This window comes from Ochotona princeps, chromosome 7, assembly GCF_030435755.1.
Source record: "Ochotona princeps isolate mOchPri1 chromosome 7, mOchPri1.hap1, whole genome shotgun sequence".
NCBI lineage: Eukaryota > Metazoa > Chordata > Mammalia > Lagomorpha > Ochotonidae > Ochotona > Ochotona princeps.
This window is the reverse complement of record NC_080838.1, coordinates 42,256,626-42,276,764: the sequence shown is the minus strand read 5'-3', so window position 1 is coordinate 42,276,764 and position 20,139 is coordinate 42,256,626. Positions and strand designations below refer to the sequence as shown.

At 35.6% G+C, this 20,139-nt stretch overlaps 1 protein-coding gene and 1 non-coding gene across 2 annotated transcripts in view; one reads left to right on the top strand and one right to left on the bottom strand.

The window, feature by feature from the left end:
• DKK2 (dickkopf WNT signaling pathway inhibitor 2) overlaps window positions 1-20,139 on the bottom strand; it is a 94,000-nt gene that overhangs the window by 29,308 nt on the left and 44,553 nt on the right. The gene's annotated exons all lie outside the window — the stretch shown is intronic.
• LOC118759024 (U5 spliceosomal RNA) lies at window positions 17,701-17,816 on the top strand. Its single transcript, XR_004995932.2, has one exon. It is a non-coding gene; the product is annotated as a U5 spliceosomal RNA (small nuclear RNA).

Sequence of the window (20,139 nt, the reverse complement as noted above, 5' to 3'; positions counted from 1 at the left end):
GACTGGGCAAGTGAGTTAATACACTTCTTAAAGGGCAACGGAAATGCTGCTAAAGTGTTATTATTGTCATAGACTTACAAGGAACTCTACAATAGAAAACAGACTGCACTGTTGTTTTCCCTCACAGATCTAACCCCTGTGATAAATGTGTAGAAGACATTATCTGAAAGTCCTAGAACTAGGTAAGTGAATTTCAGAAGTTTTCATTGTTTTATTTTTTTCATTTTCTGATCCATAGTATTATCATTGCTTAATTATATATTCCATGTAGATCATGTGGTATGGACAGAAATACTTGGACAACGACCTGCTGCCATCCTGGGTGTGCATTACCAGGGAACTAGAAACAGAAAGGGGACTGGAGCTTGAACCTAAGCACTCTGGTATGGAATGTGGACATTCTAAACAGTGTCCTAAGTGCTACATCAAATGTGTGCCTTCAAAATATGTTTGAGTATAGGAAAATAAGAGAGGAAAACACAGGTAATTGCTTTAGTTACATTTAAATCAAGAAGACCCAGTACATTCTTCGATATATTTTTTCATTATTTCAACTATTAGGCTAAGTCAGACCTAAAAAATGCACATGTTTATACAACAGAGAACAGCAGTTCTTAGGCAGTTCATTGCAAAAAGAAGCCACCATCAATATGAACAGAAAGACCTGTCTATAGGAGCTGAAATGGAAATGTTTATGGAGAGTATGGAAAAGTTTCCCCATTGTACACTCAAGTTCATAATTCACAACACCTCTTTCTCCAATTGGAAAGAGTCTGAAGAAATTTTGAGTGACAGTATGTCACATGCTTTTTCAATGGAAATTCATCTTTTTCATGAATTAAGTAATAATGAACAAGTCATAGTGTGCTAGATATTAGTATTAAGTATATCAGCAATTTACTTGAAAGGTAAGCATTTGTTTTCTCTTTTTAATGCTATTCATGTGCAAAAGCTGAAGGCTAAGTGTGCTTTTTAATCATCTCTCTGACCCATATTTTCATGGTTTTTTCTGATGTATAAATTACATTATGATGACTTGACTTATTTTACTATCTTTATCGAAAAAAATTTATTAATAAACAATACCTTTGCTAACTTAAACTATGGAGAAAAAGTAACTCACAATCTTTTATAATGGGGTTAATCAAAATATAAACCTGTTATCTATGATAATATGCTTGAATTGCACGTTACTTATAATTCACAGGATACATGCTTCCATTCATGAAAAGGTTGATATTTTCATAGTCCTTAACTTTGTTATACCTTCCAAAATCCCCCTCATATAAACTAAATAAGAATAATCCTGTTTTACTGTGTGAAGAGTAAATGTTGTGAAGTAATTCTTAGTCTGTGGCTATGTAACTCATAACAATTGTAAAGGATATAGTTGGTAAAATCTTAATTAAGCAAGGAGGCCATAAAGTATGCAGTTGAACACAGCTGCTTGTAATTTTTGTATCCAGTTCAACCAATTTCCCTCATTCCTAACAGATTCAGCTTTTCTTTCTCTCTCTTTTTTAGTGGTCTCTTTATCCCTTAAATAAAACAAAATGTTACCATTGTATTATTAAAGTTATTATTAAGAATTTAAGAGATTTCAAAACAACATTAAATGCAGACATGTTTAAAGCTCTTTTCTTAATAGCTAATCATATCAAGCAGACAATATTTTGGAAAACCAAAAATATATGCCAATTATTGTGTTGAACTTTATGAAATCACAAGATGTCTAATAAAAGATTTTATTTGCCTGTATGGGAAAATATTCCAAACATATAAAAGGGTTTTCCTTGTGGATTAGAAATAAAATATCCCACATCTCCACATCACAAAAAATCCACTTTATTAAGCTGTTTTTATGAGTGCCTGATTGCCTCATAAACTTGTATTCTTGATTGATCTCATTCTTCCTTCTCAGGGACTCCAGAAAATTGGTCTTTCATGCCAATAAGAAATAGTTGGCTTGATGTACTCAACACACGGAAATTACCCCTTTCCCTTTTATTTAAATAGTTTCATTTATCTGGGAAGGCCATTTGATTCTCTATGTCTGCATTTTCAATGTCTCCTGAGAGGACACAAAGATTAAGTGGTACCTCAACTCCTAATTCCCGTAAGTTCTTCATTTGTGGAACAGAATAGTCAAGTTTTAAAGGGAGTTTCAACTTTCTGAATTTTAAAATAATGAATATGATTGATATTAAACAAAGTAAAAAATCAAAAATATGAGTAAATTGCTAAAAGAATCTTATGTGAGCATTATTTTTAAATTATCATTGAGAAAATTTACTCCTCTTTTACTTATTCATTCATTCATAAATTCATTCACCAAATACATTTTCCTTCTGTGTTCTCCTGTGGTATATATATCAATTATTTTTAAACATAATGAAGTCAAAGGAACTTTTCAAAAGTGACTTCTAAGTTTGCTCAACATGTTGTCAACTGATTAAATAATTTGCTAATTGGAATAACACCAAACTGAACAGTGAATACTCAGACGAAAAGTATGGAACTTGGATATTTAGATATACATTGTAAATCCGTTTTATTAACAGTGATTTATAGCTCTGTAAATGAATAATCAGGGGCAGGTGTTTGGCCTAGCAGTTAAAATGCCAGTAAAGATACCTGAGTTTATTTTTTCTCATTCTGAAATAAATAAATACTGTCAACTAGCTCTAAAACACACTGCCTAATATTTCAAGATGCTTCAGGTTACATTCATATTGCTACAAAAAGTGTAAGTTTTGCTGTGTGTTAATTATAATTTACAATTAGAAAAATGTTTATAATCAATCAAATAAATTCTTTTTCTAAGTCCTAACAATAGAGAATAATTGAACTATAAAGAACAATGAAATAAGTTGATTTATGTTGTTCTTATTTTTCTCTTTCCTACTTAATATTTTTACTCCATTTAATGGAAAAGTTTCATGGTAGGGTCAATACTATTGGTTCTAATTATACAAATGTAGGGATATCCAAGCATTTTATGTCCTTCTTCCCACATGAAATCTTCTCTTTTTACCAGTTAATATATGAAGAAGGTTACCCTCATCTAAAAAAAATCACATATTGGAATACTAATATTTGGAAAAAAGGAGAATGTTTATATTCATATTTGATTTTGTAGATACTTCTTAATTACAAGATTATTCTTGTAATCTCATCTACCCGTTGTCTAAAAAATCAAGCTCTGATGAACCTACTATGTGTTCTAAAAGAAAACAAAGTGTTTTGATTCTGATAAAAGATGATACATAATGTGGGTTGTCATCTTTGCAAAACTTTTAGCATGAATAGTCTTTAATATTAATATCTTAACATCATATTAATTTTTCTAAATTGTTAATTTTATTAAAACTTGTGAAATCTTGACATGTTCACTAGAAAATATTTCTAGAATTCTAGGAAACAACTACATAATAATAAATATTTTAACCTTATAAGAAATTTCAAAGACTAAAATTTGTAGCCACCAACAGCCTGTACACATATAGGCACACACACACACAAACACACACACACACGCACATCTGGCAGGCATGTACTTGTGGGTTTTCTCTTTTTGTGCTTCTAACATTAACAAATTAGCTAACAATTATTTGTATGCTAAATAGGAAATATTAATCACATTTTGCAAATAAATAGACATTCAATATATGCTCCATAGTTGCGCCTCAATAAAAAAGAAAACTACCGCATAGTCCTGCCCTGTCATCGCTTGCGGAAGTGTTCACGTAAGTACAAAGAAGTAGGCAGTCATTGTTCCAGTTAAAACTTCCTACAGTTTTGGAATCTGCCATCACTACTTTCAGGTCGTGTGATTTCATGTAAGTTCTCCCACCTCTCTCTGCGTTTGTGAAATCTTATCACAGGAATTTTTTGTGAAAATGATGAGTAATGACATGTTAAGCACTTAGAACAATATCTAACACTCAATAAGCACTTATTATTAGCTACTATCGTTATATACTTGTCATCAGGATAAAGTTTGAGAAGATAAATCCATAAATGATTTCCAAGTCTGAGCTGATCTGCCATTTTTTTTTTCCTCATCAAACCATGGACTGGCTTCTAACAAGCCTTTTTGCATTTGATTGGAAAAGCATGATTCTCTCTTTTTACTCTCTGAAATATCCCATAATTATGAATTCAGAAGTTCAATCACAGTGATACTGGTAGTATTAATTTACATTGTCAATAATGCAAATCACAAATAGCTCCAAATCAGTTGTTTCTGGATCGCAAAGCATGTTTCCACTTGTATCTGCTTTAAAAGTGTCAGTTTTAAAAATTCACTGCCATATTTCATTATCAGCAAATTATTAAATCACTGAATATGGATTTAGTTAGTCATATTCCAGTGAAAGTGTGTTTATTTTTAAATTTAGCTTTATATAAGCATAATTAGGGGAAAGATGTCCCAGAATTTCACCAGTCTGCAAAGGTGTTTTGTGCTCTTGACCGTCTGATCCAGTGCACAGTTCAATGGGACTGATAAAGGTGAGGCCACCTAAAGAAAAATAAACATTTAGTAAAAAGACAAGACTTTTCTAAGCTTCTGTACTTTGAATTTTAAATTACGGCTAGGAATTGAACTGCTAAAGAAAAAACAAATGGACTAATAAAGTTGGAAGTTGGTTATCACAGAGGTGGTTGTTGATGGTTTGTTTCATGTGTTAATTTTGGTAGGATAGAGAACCTGGTTATTTGGTCAGACTCTAATTTCAGTATTGCTATGAAGACTACATGCAGTTAACATCTATAATCAGGTGACTTTGAGTGAAGCAATTGACCTTCATAATGTGGGTGGGCCTCTTCCACTCAGTTGAAACTTCTCAATTACAAAGAATGACATTTATTTCCCAAAGAATACAAAATTTCTCAAGATTAGATGTCACTGGAACACACTGCATACCCACATTGAAGTATTTTTATTGTACTCCTTAAAAATATACAATTCCTACATGATAGCCCTAAACAAAAGAATTACCTAAATGAAGTCTGTCATATCATATCTATATTTACAGTCTTGCCATCACCACAATCATATCAGTGAACATATACAATGCAAGTACATACATAGTATGTGTGTGCATATGTGTGGAGGGGAGTGGGAGAAAGGGAAGAAGAGAGGGGAGGTAGGAGAGAGAGAAGAGAGCACCTGCCCAACATATGCACAAATCACACACTATTGCTTCAATTTCTGTGGAAACACTGTTTGACACAGCATCCATTAGCAATCAGGTTCACTTGATTTAAAAAATAACAAAGGTAAAAAACCAGTTTATTTTGCTTTATCCACCTTTTCCTAGTACTCCCACATTCTTCATGTTTTAATCATGGTTTATAAATTTTGTTTGTTGACATCTAAAAATCACCTAACAAATAGATTTAAACAGAATAAAAATATGCTTTTGCTTTGTTTGTTAATAGATAGTTAATACATCATATTTCTTGGAATTGTCAATATCAACTATTGTGTTTGAACCATGGCAGAGTAACCTTTTGTAAGCCTACTAGAGTGTTTCTAAAAGTTTGGCAGGAAGAGACTCCCCAAGAATGTTACAGCCAAGAGCTACAACAGGTCCTCCCAGTTAAGCATCAGTAAGAACTGAACATCTCAGGAAAAACATGACTGAGTACATGTAAACTATTCACTTATTATTGTTTTCTGATTCTTTTAAATTTTTCTTCCAAAAAAAGAGAATTGTGTGAGAATGCTTTTGATTCTATTTCAAGTCCAATAAAAATAGAATGCTATGCATAGTACTGTCAGACCTAAAAATAATTTGGGGGTGTGGTGGCAGTGTCGGGGTGAGTGAATTAAACCACCTGTGATGTTATCTGCATCCCATACTAGCATCAGTCGCTGGTCTCAGCTGCTGCTCCTCAGATCCGCTCCCTGTTAATGCACCTGGGAAAGTAGCAGAAAATGGCCCAAGTACTTGAGCCTATGTCTCCTACATGAGAAATCCAAATGACGCTCCTGAATCCACGCTTAATTTCGGCCCAGTCCTGGCCATTGTGTTAATTTGGGGAGTGAACCAGTGGGTGTTCAGACAATCTCCTCCTCTTCTCTCTCTTTCTCTCTCTCCCTTCCTACCTTTCCCTCTCTGTAACTCTTTCAAAAAAGCTAAAATTTTTAAATTTTAAAATATAAATAAACAATTTAGAAAAAAATATTTTAATTATGCGGTTTCTTATGAACTTGGGTAGGTTTGTAACAAGTCATTGATCAATTACACTCATAAGGTGGCTGAAATTCTGTAATGCAACATTTGCCAACCATTAACTCATATACTGGTTCTAGTAAAAGTTTGGATTTTCTGATATTGTGTACCTTTACTTAATAATAATGAGAAAAGTTTCTTCCTTAGGAAACAATCTCTGGCTTTAAAGAAAAGCTTGCAATTCACCGATCATTTCATGCATCTTTCACACAGTAAGATTTATGTAAGAGTGAGCACTACAGGCCCAAAATCATGTGGCAAATTCCCTGAGTTTCAGACACAACGGGTACCAACACAGCCAGTTTCTTGAATAGTAACCCACTCTCCATCTCTTCTAAATTTTCAACCATTCTAAGTTTCCCAGGAATGTACTTGTGTTTTTTATTTAAATCTCATCTGTTTAGGAAGTAGGCCGAATGTCTTGACCATTGTTCATAAAGTCATTTTTGAAAGAGCATATTGTAAGCCTCTGGTTCTTTCTTTCTTTAAACAATATGCATCCTAATGAAGGGCCTGGAAGTCATCATTCTCCAGAGGCTGCCTCAGAACTACCAGGCTGTTCAGGCACACGTAGAAGAAAGGTCATGATGAGGAACTGTCTTCAAAGAATCATCTTCATTGTTACAGCCCATTTGTGTATTACCAAGGTTCACTTTAAAATTCTTAATTTTATAATCTTAAAGAACACATTTTTAAAGCTCTACAGTGACTAACGGGAAAAAGAATGAGTGAGAATGAAGTAAATGACGCTCCTCAGAGGTTCCATTCATTCATTTAATTATTCACTCATTCCTTCAACTACTCAATCCTGAGCATTCATCAGCGGTCTTGTGTCTGGCTCTGGCTAACCTCTGGAAAAAAGACAGACACAACTCTTTCCCATACAACACTTGCCATCATTTTGGATTGGATGACAACTAATAACAAACATAAAACAAGCTTAGAAATGGACTCTGAGTAGAGGTGGCTCTGTGTTTTGGAAGTTCTTAACAAAAGAACTGGATCTAGATTAAGGGTCAGAGAAAGGTTTTCCAAACAGGTGAAATCTGAGATGAGATTTGAGGGATGCCTTTGAGTTCACTGGCTGTGGGGAAAGCCAAGCAGCAGAAAAGTGCCAGAAAGTAAAAATGACCTGTGTAAAGTCCCTGTGGCTGGAGACAGCATGGTGACAAAGAGAACAAGTTATCAGAAGAAGGATAGTAACGTAACAAGTAGTTGAGATGAGACTAGCTATACCATGCTCCAGATCCCAATCTGGACTGTATGAAGGGTAATGCCATAATCCAGTATCTAAGGTTTGAGAAGTAGTTAACGGACAAAAAGAAAGCAAAGGCAAGAAAGAGGAAAGACAGATGGAAATCTCACAGAATGAAAGCCAGAAGAGCTACAAGATTTCCAGATATCTACATCAAATAAAGCCAAATCTACTAGTGTGGCTCTTCATCACTTCTCACGCTGGTCTTCTCTCCAACATATCAGCATACATGTGTGTGTGTAGATAAGCTAATATCATCTCTCTCATCCAACTCATCCCATTGAAAGATTTAAAGTAAAATTCAAAATCATAAACCAGGCTTTGCATATTTGTAAAATTATTGTAAATATTATTTCTAGATTTCATGCTGCTATGAAATAGTGCGCCCAGCAGAGAGCAAAATTTTCTGTATGCATTAAGAGGGTGAATAATGCAGTTATCGGTTCTTCATCTTCTGTATGATGAAGGGTAGTTCAGCTTTGAATTTGTTGGCAGGCATCCTAAGCTGCTGTCACAAATGCAGCTTATTAAAATTGAGGTTCTGGCTCTGGTTGTGGATCCTTAATTTAAGGGAAAGGGAGTTAATAATATTGACTCCTCCATTCAAGAGAAAATAAAGATACTCCCTGAAGATATAAAGCCATATTCTTACTCCCTTTCCCTTGTTGCCAATTTGGATTTTACAGAGACATAACTGGTCAACTTAGAGATACTCATACTCTGGTTTCTCTTCAGATCGTATAACTCTTTTGCCTTTTAACTTAGAAATACTCCCTTACTCAAATAAAAGTGCTAAAGAAGAAATTTTACCAAAATAAATCTCATTTTATTTCTGGAATTAAGGTTAGTGCTAGATTCTTGGAGTCTAGCTGATTTATGTTTATTTAATTTCTTAAAAAAATATATGTTGAGTCCACCCCCTACCACACGCACGAACACATGCAGCTTCGTGATCTAAGCTCAGCCCTGAACCTGAACTCACTTACTCAGCTTCTGCTCAAACTTTTTAATTTAGTTTGTAACCCCTTATCCTTTCTCTCTTCTCACAAAGCCAGTGTGTATCACGGCTGCTTCCACTTACCCAGATCCATAACTGTTTTCCTACTCTTCTTAAAACCAATTCTCTTAGTAACACTAATGCTCCTTTTCCGGATCCTTCATTCCCCATGTTTCCCAGCCTTACACTCAGAAATTTAGCTTGATGACAAGAAACACATGCACAGAAAATTAATATCTAGCTTACAGCAAGTGCATTTAAATAGGAGAAAAGTGTTATAGAAGACAAGAGTTGTCCCGTATAATGTCATTTCATCCTCCCTCTGTTTGAGGTCTCCAGTATTGGAAAATTTTAATATTTACTTTTGCATGATTCCTTCCATTATGAGAAATTATGCACTGTTTTCCATATTTTTATTTTTATTAGTATCTTTATTTTTTAAAATATTTTCTAACAAGGCAACTTGGTCAAAGCATTATGTTTTCTAAAGTGAAAAGATCCTTGTCTAAAAATAAAAGCTCTTCCTCCAGCTTTCCACAGAGCCTACCGTGCTGCCTTCATGATGGTCCGTTCTGAGCCCACCCTCCTCTTGCCCCCCTATTTGTCTAAACTGAAAAGGTCCAGAAGAAAGAAAGACTCTGGATTGACTGGTGGGAGAGAAAGGAAGGAAGGAAGGAAGGAAGGAAGGAAGGAAGGAAGGAAGGAAGGAAGGAAGGAAAGAAGGAAGGAAGGAGGGAAGGAAGGAAGGAAGGAAGGAAGGAGGGAAGGAAGGAAGAAAGGAAAGAATTATGTGACCACTTTCTTTACCCATGCTGTATTCATCAAGACCATCTCTATTGGCAGTTCCTGTTGCTGTTGTATAACTTCGCATATTATTGGTCCACAAATACTCCTTGTTATTGTTCAAAATTCAGTCTCACAGCTGTTGCTCGGGACTAGTTTATGAATTGCTTTATCTGTTACTGAACCTATTAAACCTACAGAACTTTAGGATGTGTCATTGCTGATCATTGGGAGGAAAACTTCCAATTTACATAGTATAGTCCCAAATTGCATGACAATATGTAAAATACATGTAATTACCTTTACCTAATTAAGACAAAAGCGATGGGTACAAACCACATTTTACTATTTCTTAGGAAAACTGGCTTTTAAATGCAGTTGCTGACTTTGAGACCAGAAAGGTAAGGTTTCTGAAATATCAACATAGCTATTTGAAAAGAGAATAAAGAAATAAAGTTAATGTGATTGCTACATTTTAATTTTTAATGTCAAATTAGATTTGGTTTTGTTTGCCTTGCTTTACTTCACTGAAATAAACATTTGTTTGGGTGGCCATCTGAGAATGTATTCTAACATTGACTTTTGTCACAGTGTGCAAATGTTTTCTCATTTTGTATTTTCTCTATATAAATACATAGAGAATGTGATTTTATTCATGTACTCTGTCATTTGCATTGCTGTGAGGATTTGATTTGTCTAAAATATACAGTATTCATGAGTCAGTATAAACCCAGACAGTATCATTCTAAACGATATTGTGTTGTTCCCTCTAACCATGTGATTTCTTTGTATTGCTGGTTTATCTCTCTGAAAAGACAGCTATGTTCATGTTCTTCCTCACACCCTCTGTATTTCATTTAGTATATTCCAAAACTTATTAATAAGCAGCTTGTTTCTGTATTGTGTTCCTTGCTGGGAGAGCAAAGAACTCTAACAGCACACCGGTGGGACAGAGCCAAGGAACCCCTGCCCTCATGATGATCAAAACCAAAGACATGTACAGAACTACCTATAATGTAGGCCAGACCACATCAGTGCTGAGCAATGCTTTAAACTCTTCTGAAAAATAATGCCTTAACTGAGTCAAATCACTGCACATCCAAAATATGAATGATGTTGTTATTACTTATTTCTACTGTCTTCCATCTTTTTTATAGTGTCCTTTGATCCCTCCTTCACATTCCTCTTGTCTGAAAGTAATATTCTTGATATGTTTAATAAGGAGACCCTTTCTTTGTTCCTAGATGCTTTGGCTGCTGATTAACAAAAGCCATTGAGAGTCTCAATCCTTGGAGCTTGGCACCACATCAGTCTGGAAGTAGTTTACATGCAGAGCCTTTTGGAGTAAATACTCATTAGAGGTTCTGTTGGTTCATTTGGTCACCCGCATTTTGCAGTGGGTGGCCCAACTGACATCCTCATTATTTTATTTTCCACCCCTGAAAATAATCCAGATGTAACAACCTGACACTACTTTCTTTGGTTCTCTATGTTCAGCATTAACGGGGTATCCATTAATTTCTGGTGCTGATTAATAAGTGCAGATAAGAAAAGGCTGCAGGCTGGTAATGCTACAATTTATTTTTTCTACCATACCCCTTTCAGTGCACACCAGTGAAATTCAATTTAAACTCTTCCAGGATAATTCACTAATAATTTCTCATGCTTGGATTTTAGACAATTGCCTCCTTTCTCTTTTTTTAACTCTCTCTCGCCTTGTTTTCTCATGCTGGTTCCCTCTCAGTTTCTCTCATTTCTTCTCCAATCACATCTTTACACAAATGAACAACCCAATTCACACAACAATAAATCATCAAGGTTCTGAACAAATCAGAAAGCAAAACTCTTGCTCATCATTTTTCAGTTAAGCAGATCTTTACTACACCTACTTCTTAATTCTAGAAGCAGGAACTATGTGGAATATCACCTTTCTGGATTTCACCATAGAATTCTAAAAACTAATGGTTATGTATATATCATGTATACAGTATATATACATTAACTTCCTGTTAGATAAAGGAAGATAAATCCTATCTTATTCTTGCAGAGTTTAAATTCTTGTTAAAGTAAATTGTTTGTTTTTTCCAAAGTGTTCTTTCTTTAAGATTTATTTTATCTTTTACAGGAAAGTCAGATATACAGAGTGGAGGAGAGACAGAGAGGAAGATCTTCCGTCCACTGATTCACTCCCCAAGCGGCAGCAATGGGGAGAACTGCACTGATCCAAGCAAGGAACAGGGAACCTCCTCCGGTTCTTTCATGTGAATACAGGATCCCAAGATTTTGAGCCATCTTTGCTTTCTCAGGCTACAAGCAGAAAACTGGGTGGATAGTGGGGCTCTTGGGATTAGAACCAGCACACATATGGGATCCCAGCATGTGAAAGGAGAGGACTTTAGCCACTATGTTACCATGCCAGGCCCTTTCCAAAGTATTCTTATGAAAAATATCTGCAAACTGTTTGTAATAACATCTATCAGATGGGTACATATTTACGTAAGGATTCAAATCATAGACTATTCAGAGTTGTAAGAACAGTAGCTGCCTTTTTCCTGCAGGTACCAATATGTGAAAAGCCACTGTATTCTTATCCTGCAGTAAAAGTATTTAAAGGTTTTTTGGTTTTTGTTTTTTTTTTTTTACTTTATAATGTATAAACCTCTAAATTTTTTTTGTTAATTTATCCTGAATGGCAGGAAATTGATATAAAAGGAAATTTGGAGAGAGAAGGTAAAGTTACCATGTAACAGATGCTGGGCATTGTGCTAGAATCTTTGCTTCATGATCTCATTTAACACTCAAAATGATTGTGCCGTAAACAAGCCTGAAATGAAGGCTAGCCATGGTTAAGTAAAGAACCAAGATTTGAAGTTCACTTCATCTGATGCAAAACTCACATTCCTTCTATTTATTGAGTTCACATCAGACTTCTTGATATTTTTTTCAAGAGCAGAAAGAACATAGCAAGCACCCTGTCATCTCATGCATGGTCACACTGTTTCTTGGATTTTAGCCGCTGTTGAGATTTAATAACTCATGTGGGGAAAAAAAAACAGCAGGTATTCTCTTGTGTACCATAAACAGGCTACTTCATGGTAAATTATGTACTTGTGATTTATCCTAGAAGGAGTCCCACATTACTGTTGGACAGTAATGCTGACCATGGCCAAAACCATCAGGGCTTGCATGTGTTCAGGCCTTGCTCTGCTAAGTGTGTATGTAACCCATAGGCAGACACAGTTCAATTGCTAACCTCACTGCCAAGTTACACTTGTAGCACACAAGCATGGATGCAGTCAGTGTTCTTTCTCATATATCACAAAATCCAGGTGTTTGTTTATTCAGCCTTGACATTTAACCACAAAAGGCTTTTATAAAGGGTTGAGTAGATTCATAGAAGGAAAAATTCATAAAGCTAGTCATTCCAAATATTCTACTGCCATAAGTCTTATTAATTCACTCACAGAACTATACATAGGATTCCATTCTGGCTTATGTATTATGGTTACTGATCCACCAATATACATTACAAAACATTTGTTCCACATATTGTAGGATAAAAGTTCTGAAATACAGTTTTAATTTACAAAGACAAATGCTTTATAGACAGTTATGTCTCTTGTTTCATTATATTTGTTTTACTATTATTTTTACTTGATAATCAAAATATTTTGAGACACTGAGATTCATTTCCATTGAGCATAATTAGGTCCATCTTCATGATATCTATACCTATGGATATCAGTACGTACTCCTAAACACACACATATATATGTACATGCTTGCACATGTTTACAGATGTTTTCAAAAAACAGATGTAAACTTTTAGGCTCAAATCTTTCAGAATTAAATAAAACTGTAAATATTTTAGCATATTACACATTCACAGTTATATTTTGTGTATATATATGTTTGTAATATCCGTAACATTCATTTAAACACAAAGCAAAAGCAGGGGAATGCACATGATTTGCCTTTTATTCACTATTGTAATTTATTTCTCTTTCAAGAGGATAGAAATTAATAAATCTGTTACAACTTTGTTCATTTCTTTAGTAAAACAACATTTCTATTCTAGATCATTTATTGTGATTAATAAGATCATTTACACTGAATTTTTTTGAACAGTGGCACGTAATTGGCTTGCCAATGAACTGATAAAACATTGCTATCTGTAAAGGCAGATAAATAAACTGTGGTATTGTCACTGTTTTCAGTAATCCTACTACCAGTAAATCGATACCAGGTGTAGAGGCACACGGAAAATGCCAGGATTTTATAAGTAAAATTGATCACAAAGTTCATTATCTAACAATACAAGTTTTAGATTAAAGCTCTGCTAAGTTTTTTAATGCACACAAGTGGCCTATTTTATACTTAGTACATTACAAAGGAAGCAATTATCATCTGCCAACTCAAAGGTGACAAGTTACAGGAAAAAATGTTTCAATATAGACAAAGAAGTCAACTTTTGAACATGCTGTCCAGTTGAGAAAACAAGAAGGTATGAAGAATTTCGTCCTAATTTTTCCTACATGACAAGTTTAGATGATCCCCAATCTACAGTTTTTGGACTTTACAAAAGTGTGAATATATATGCATTCCATAGAAACCATATGATACCTCACATTTGAGGGCTTTGGATGCTTTCTTGGGCTGGCCATCTTCTGTAATACTAATGCCCAGTGAATTTTTGGGATCATAAGGCTAAATAACTGGCACTCTACAGTGCACTGATTTCAAGTAGACACAGGTTTAAATTAATTATATGAGATAGTAGGTACTTTGTTTTAAGAGAGACTTTGCCTCAGTTGATATTTCCAGTGGTTGGTTAATGAGATTATCTTTGTGTGGTTAATGTAGTTACAATAGGATAGGCACACTAAATGCATTTTCAACTTGCAATATATTTATTGGGATTTTATCCCATTATAAATCCAAACACCTGTTATGTGTGTAAAGAAATCCTGCAAAAAGTATTTAAATTATTGTCTCTGCTATGCCAGTCTATATAGGGAAAATAGATGGAATTAGGAATTAATTACAACTAAATTGTGCCCTAGGAAGACAAAGAACAGGTCAAAATTGGAGGAAAAAAACAAATTTTCAATAAAATTATTCTTATTTCCCTTCAACACGTTATACAAGTAAATATTTCTAGGGATAATTAAGAAAATAAAGAATAGTCTTAAGGAACATTACATCTCACCCATTCTTTAGTATAATAATTCAAAATCAGATAAAAACAGAAGTCTTTTTATATCCTATTTAAAGCCTACATCTTTTTTTTTGTGGGGGGGATAGATAGATTTCTTTGGAAATTCTTGTGAGCATTGCGACCCAAGTACAAATAGGTTTCTCCACTATCATGGAAAATATACTTCCATGTACTATCCACTTTATCTTTAAATCCTTCCCTTCTGGACCATAAGGTCAGACTGATCTTTCTATAGTCCCTGAAACAATGAGCTTCCTTCTCTCTTCATGAGGAGCCCTTTCTAAGATCTTCCTTCACTACCCTTTGCTGTCTCTTCTGTATTTGAGGTTTTGTGATCCAATCTACTCTTGAAGATGTGTTACAAAGCCTAACTTTTTGAGGCGGCTCAGGGATATTTTCATTAATCATTTCAGAGAAAATGGATTTACTTCTTCACCAAACCGTCCTTGTTTTAGCTTTATTTTATCATTCATCATACTTAGCCTACTGCTTTCAATGTTCCTGCATGTGCATCGTAAAATTTCACTTCTGAAAATCTTTTAAAGATTTTATTTATCTTTATTGGAAAGACAGATTTACTGACAGAAGGAGAGACAAAGATTTTCTATGTGGTGATGGTTCTTTCCCACAAAAGGCCACAATGGCCAATGTTGAGCCAATCCAAAGCCAGGAGCCAAGAGCTTCTTCTAGGTCTCTGACATGGTTACAGGGTCTCAAGGTTTTTGGCCATCCTCCACTGATGACTCAAGCATCTAGCACCTAACAAGGATGCCGATTCTGACCATTATAATCCAGTTTAGCTCTGGAAGTTTATCCAGAGGTATTATGCAAGCAAAAGCAATCAAAAGGCATATAAACAGGAAAACAGGCAAATTATTCCTGTTTTCAGCTGATATCCTATCTGTAAAAGAACCAAAAGACTTCAACAAGAATTATCAGAACTCTTAACTGACTTTGGCAAATTTGCTGCACACAAATTCAATAGCATTTATATAAACAAACAATGAATGATAGAGAAGGAACTTCTAAGAACACGCTCATCCACAATAGCTACAAAAAAATTAAATATCTTGAGTTGAATTCAACCAAGGATGCAAAAGATCTCTACAAATACTCCATGCTCATGAATTGGCAGAATGATATTATCAAAATATTCAGACTACTCAAGGAAACGCTTACAATCACTGTTAAAATCCTGAATATACTCTTCTTAGACCTGGAAAGATGACCCTAAAATTCTTATGGAAACATAAGGGACTCTGATTAACTAAACCAATCTTAATGAATCTAAATTGCAGATTTTAACATATGTTTCAGCGTAGTTATAGTTAAAGCATGCTGCAACTACCAGAAGATTGAACATAGCAAACAATGAAACAGGTTGAGAGCCACAGAATTTAATGCATGCCATCCAACCAACTAATCATTGGCAAATGAGGTAAAAACCATTGCATCAGAAAGGGCAATCTTCTTGACCAATGCTGTTGGGAGAATTGGATCTCTGCAAACAGAAAAATGAAACCCAAGATCCCTGCCCTACACTTTATAGAAAAATAAACATACATTGGATCTTGAATCTAAATCTGAAATTTTAAACCATCAAAATACTAGAGGAAAACATAGGGAAAACGTTCAAGATATTGCTGCTAGCAAAGTTGTTTTGAATAAGATGCACAGAAGCAAGGGTCATAAGAGCAAGAAAACAGACAAATGGGAGTAAATCAAGCTAAAAATGCTTATGCATTGTATCAAAAACATCAACGAAGTGAAAAGGCAACTCAGAGAATAGGATAAATATCTTCAACCTATATATCTCAGAGAGATTAACTGCCAGGATATATAAGGAGCTCAAGAAACTCATCAACAAAACAATCCAGTTAAGCAATGGGCTAAATGTCAAAGGATAACAGCAACAAAAAGAAACCTCACAGAAACATTTAAATCACCAGATGTCGTGGGAAAAAAAATCCACAGTGATGCTTAATTTCACACCAGTTAAAACTGCTATCCTCCACAAATCACAAAATGACAAATATTGGTGAAGCTGTGGAAAAAATAATACTTTAATACACTGGTGATGGGAATGTACATTAGTACAACCATTATTGAAAACAATATGGAGTTTCTTCAAGAATCTGAAAATAGGTCTATCATGTGAGCCAGCCATTCTGCTTCTGGGAATTTGTCAAAAGCAAATGAAAGCAATCTTTTACGGGACCATCTGCTTCCATACCTACAGAAGCTCAAGTCATAATTGGCAGTTTGACACCATTATGCTCCATGATATAAGCCAGTCCCCCAAAGTCAAGTATGCAGAGTGCCAAAAAAAAAAAAAATGTAGAGGGGTAAAGTTGAGATTTTGAAAATTTATAGCCCTGTCTACAGCCTTGACTGAGAGTGATTTTTCTACTCTCTCTTCTTGAATTCTTTAAAGGAGGATTAAGCTTGTGACTGTAAAATAAAACAAAAGTGTGTCATTTAAAACGTAAAAGAAAAATAAAAACAGAAGGGAGAAAGGGTGCAAGTGGGGGGAAGCAGGAAGTATCATAATGCTCTTAAATCTGTGTGTAAATTATATACAAGTCATCCCCTTATATAACAAACAAATAACAGGAAATGCTGTCTGTTGAGTGTATCAAGACTGATATCCTGGTTGTAATATTGTAATGCCGCTTTGTAAGATGTCATCACTGGAAGAAACTGGCGAAAGCATACATAAAATCTCTCCACATTACTACAAATGCATATAGGCCTACAATTATCTCAAAACATTTAACAAAACTGATGGACAAAAAGAGGGAGCAGGGAAGGAGCAGGGAAATGAGAGAAGAGGGAAGGAAGCAGGGAAGTAAGGAAGCAAGGAAGGAAGGGAAGGAGGGAGGAAATGTGATTGATTTCCAGGAAGCAGATAAATCCCAGCTAGTCAAGCCTCTTCTGTATCATCCATCATTCGTGTCTCAGATGTGTTATGTAAAAAATTTCAAAAGGGAAAGTGATTACTCAGATTTATTTGAATACCTAGAACACTATATTGTGCATAGTATAATTATAAAATGTCACAAATTTAATTTCCTTTGACTCATATTTATTTAGAGAATTCCCTTGAAAGTTTGGCAGGCACTACCAGTATATCTTGACACCAAATGGCTTCCATCCGTGTGGCACAAGTTTCTCTGACTTGAGACATGTTACAGAAGCAAAGGGCATACTCTGGCTTCTCTTCATGCTGTATAAATATTTCGCCTTTTGCTCAAGATTTCCAAGAAAGGGAATAATTTTGAGTTTAACTTTAATTGCTAAAGGCTTTGCTTTGACAGGGCTGGTTGTTTAGTTTTAATGAAAGACATTGCCTGTTATGAAGTGAAAGCAGAAGTTTTAAATTAAAAAAAAAAAACTTTTAAGTTCTTGGTGTTGTCATGCAGTCCATAGGAAATTTCAGACCAAGTATTAAATAAATTGTCTCTTTAAAAAGTTACAAATCTCTATGTTGACTGGCAATCTTAATGTGAAATAGCCATTTACCACAGCATAATTCTCTGTAAACTAATAATCCAGAGAAGTGTTCTAGATGTTCTGTTCACACATAACTGTATGAGTTGTTCTCACACACACACCCCATCATCAATGAACTCATGTCAGAAGAGTCTATAGCCTCCCTAATTTGAAGCAGCTGGACTCTTCTAAATATGGAGAGCCCAGGCTTTTAAAAACATCATTAGGAGTGAGAATCCTTGCATGTTCCTTATTTTTCTCTCTGTAGGAGGATTCATATCACATTGCTGTTAGCTCTCCCCACATTGTTCTCAGACTGTCATGCATAAAATGTCAACAAGAGTGTATTTCATTCATACTCTAAAATTACATCCTTTATCCCACAATTAGCCACAATCATGACCACATACGACTATGATTTACCATAACTAAAATAGATGGTGTGAGATTTATTGTTGGCTTATATTTGAAACAGCAAAGCCAGACTTTTGTACTGAAAAAGTGCATGCTAACTATTTGAGACGTCACTACTACTCAGCTTACTTTCTGTATATCTCTCTCCCTGCTTAAATGGCAAATTTTTAAAATGCCCTCTTAGTAAACTTGTAAGTAAAAGCAAAGGTGCTATTCTGAAAATATTGTATATATAGATATATGCATAAATTTAAATATATATATAGCTTTTCTATCTTTATTGATAGCTTCTCTGTTTTGCCAATGTGTGCCCCAACATATTCGACACCATTTCAGCAACATAATGCTGTAAATACGCAGTCTCTAAAACACTTCTGCTCCTTCTGCTTGTCCATTTCCTGTGTCTCTTTTCTGTTTCACCAACCCAATACTTCATTTGAAAAGTTGTCCTCCAGCACTGACCACAGTTTGACAGTGCTGTCAATCAGGGCACCGTGCCTTCTCCTGTCCTCCCTTGATCAAGGAGGACATACAGTTGCCTATTAAGCTTCTTTCTGAGGAGTTTGTGCATCTTGACTAGAGAGGTGTAAAATACAATATGATCAGCTCTTTAATTCTAGCTGTGGCGCCTAACACCTCTAAGTTCCCTCTAGCTCAAAGGGTGTCCTATATACTAGGAGCCTCACTTCAACCTTACAACAAGTTCACCTAAAAATAATTATTATGGGGCTGGTACTGTGGCAAAGCATACTAAGCATCTCACTGAAGTGACAGCATCCCATGTGAATGCTGGTTCAAGGCCTGATTGCTCCACTTCTGATCCAGCTCCCTACTAATGTTTCTGGGAAAGCAGAAAAAGATTGCCAAAGTATCTGAGTCCCTATTGCCCATGAGGGAGTCTCAGAAGAAGCTTTGCTCCTGGCTCTGACTTATCCTAGTGTCAGTCATTGCAGCTATAATTTGGTAAATGAATGAATTAATTAAAGAGTCTCTCTCTCCCTCTCTCTCTCTCTCTCTCTCTCTCTCTCTCTCTCTCTCTCTCTTTTCAGTCTCTCCTGCTCGCTTTGTAATTCTTCCAAATAAGTAGACCTATCAAAGGGGGCAGGCCTGGTGGGGGTTATTGTGGGTCGCCCCGACTAGGCTGCAGCTCCCACTGGTTGATGGAAGGGCCGAGTATGTGCTGGGCAGAACCAGATTGGACTGCAACACCCATTGGTTCCAGTGCAACTCGGGACTGAAAACAGAACCAACCCAGCAATTGAAACCACCAGTTGATCGGGGTGATGGACTGTGCCGAGCCCTGTGCTTGCTAGAACATACAAGAATCTGGTCTGGGAATACCTCAAAGTTTCTTTGGAGATCTCCCCAATCAAACTGCTGAACTCAGAACTCTAACCAAGAAAAGACAGAAGACAGAACAGGTCAATCGTTCATCTCAGCTATATGTTGGCAGCGAAATATGGGGCAAACGGAGACTTTATGATGGACCATATCAATCAGTGGACGACCTCATCGAGTGAAACTGGCAGTGATTCATAACTGGAGAACTATTAAAACCACTTGAGCAAATATCTCAGAGTATGCCCCACATCCGGGACTTGGGGTGGGCGGGAAACCGGGTGGGGCTTCTCCCTCAATATCCCCCTTTACCTCAGATACATGATGGAAACAATATGGACATAATAGTATTACCCACGGGCCCGGCGGCGTGGTCTAGCGGCTAAAGTCCTCGCCTTGA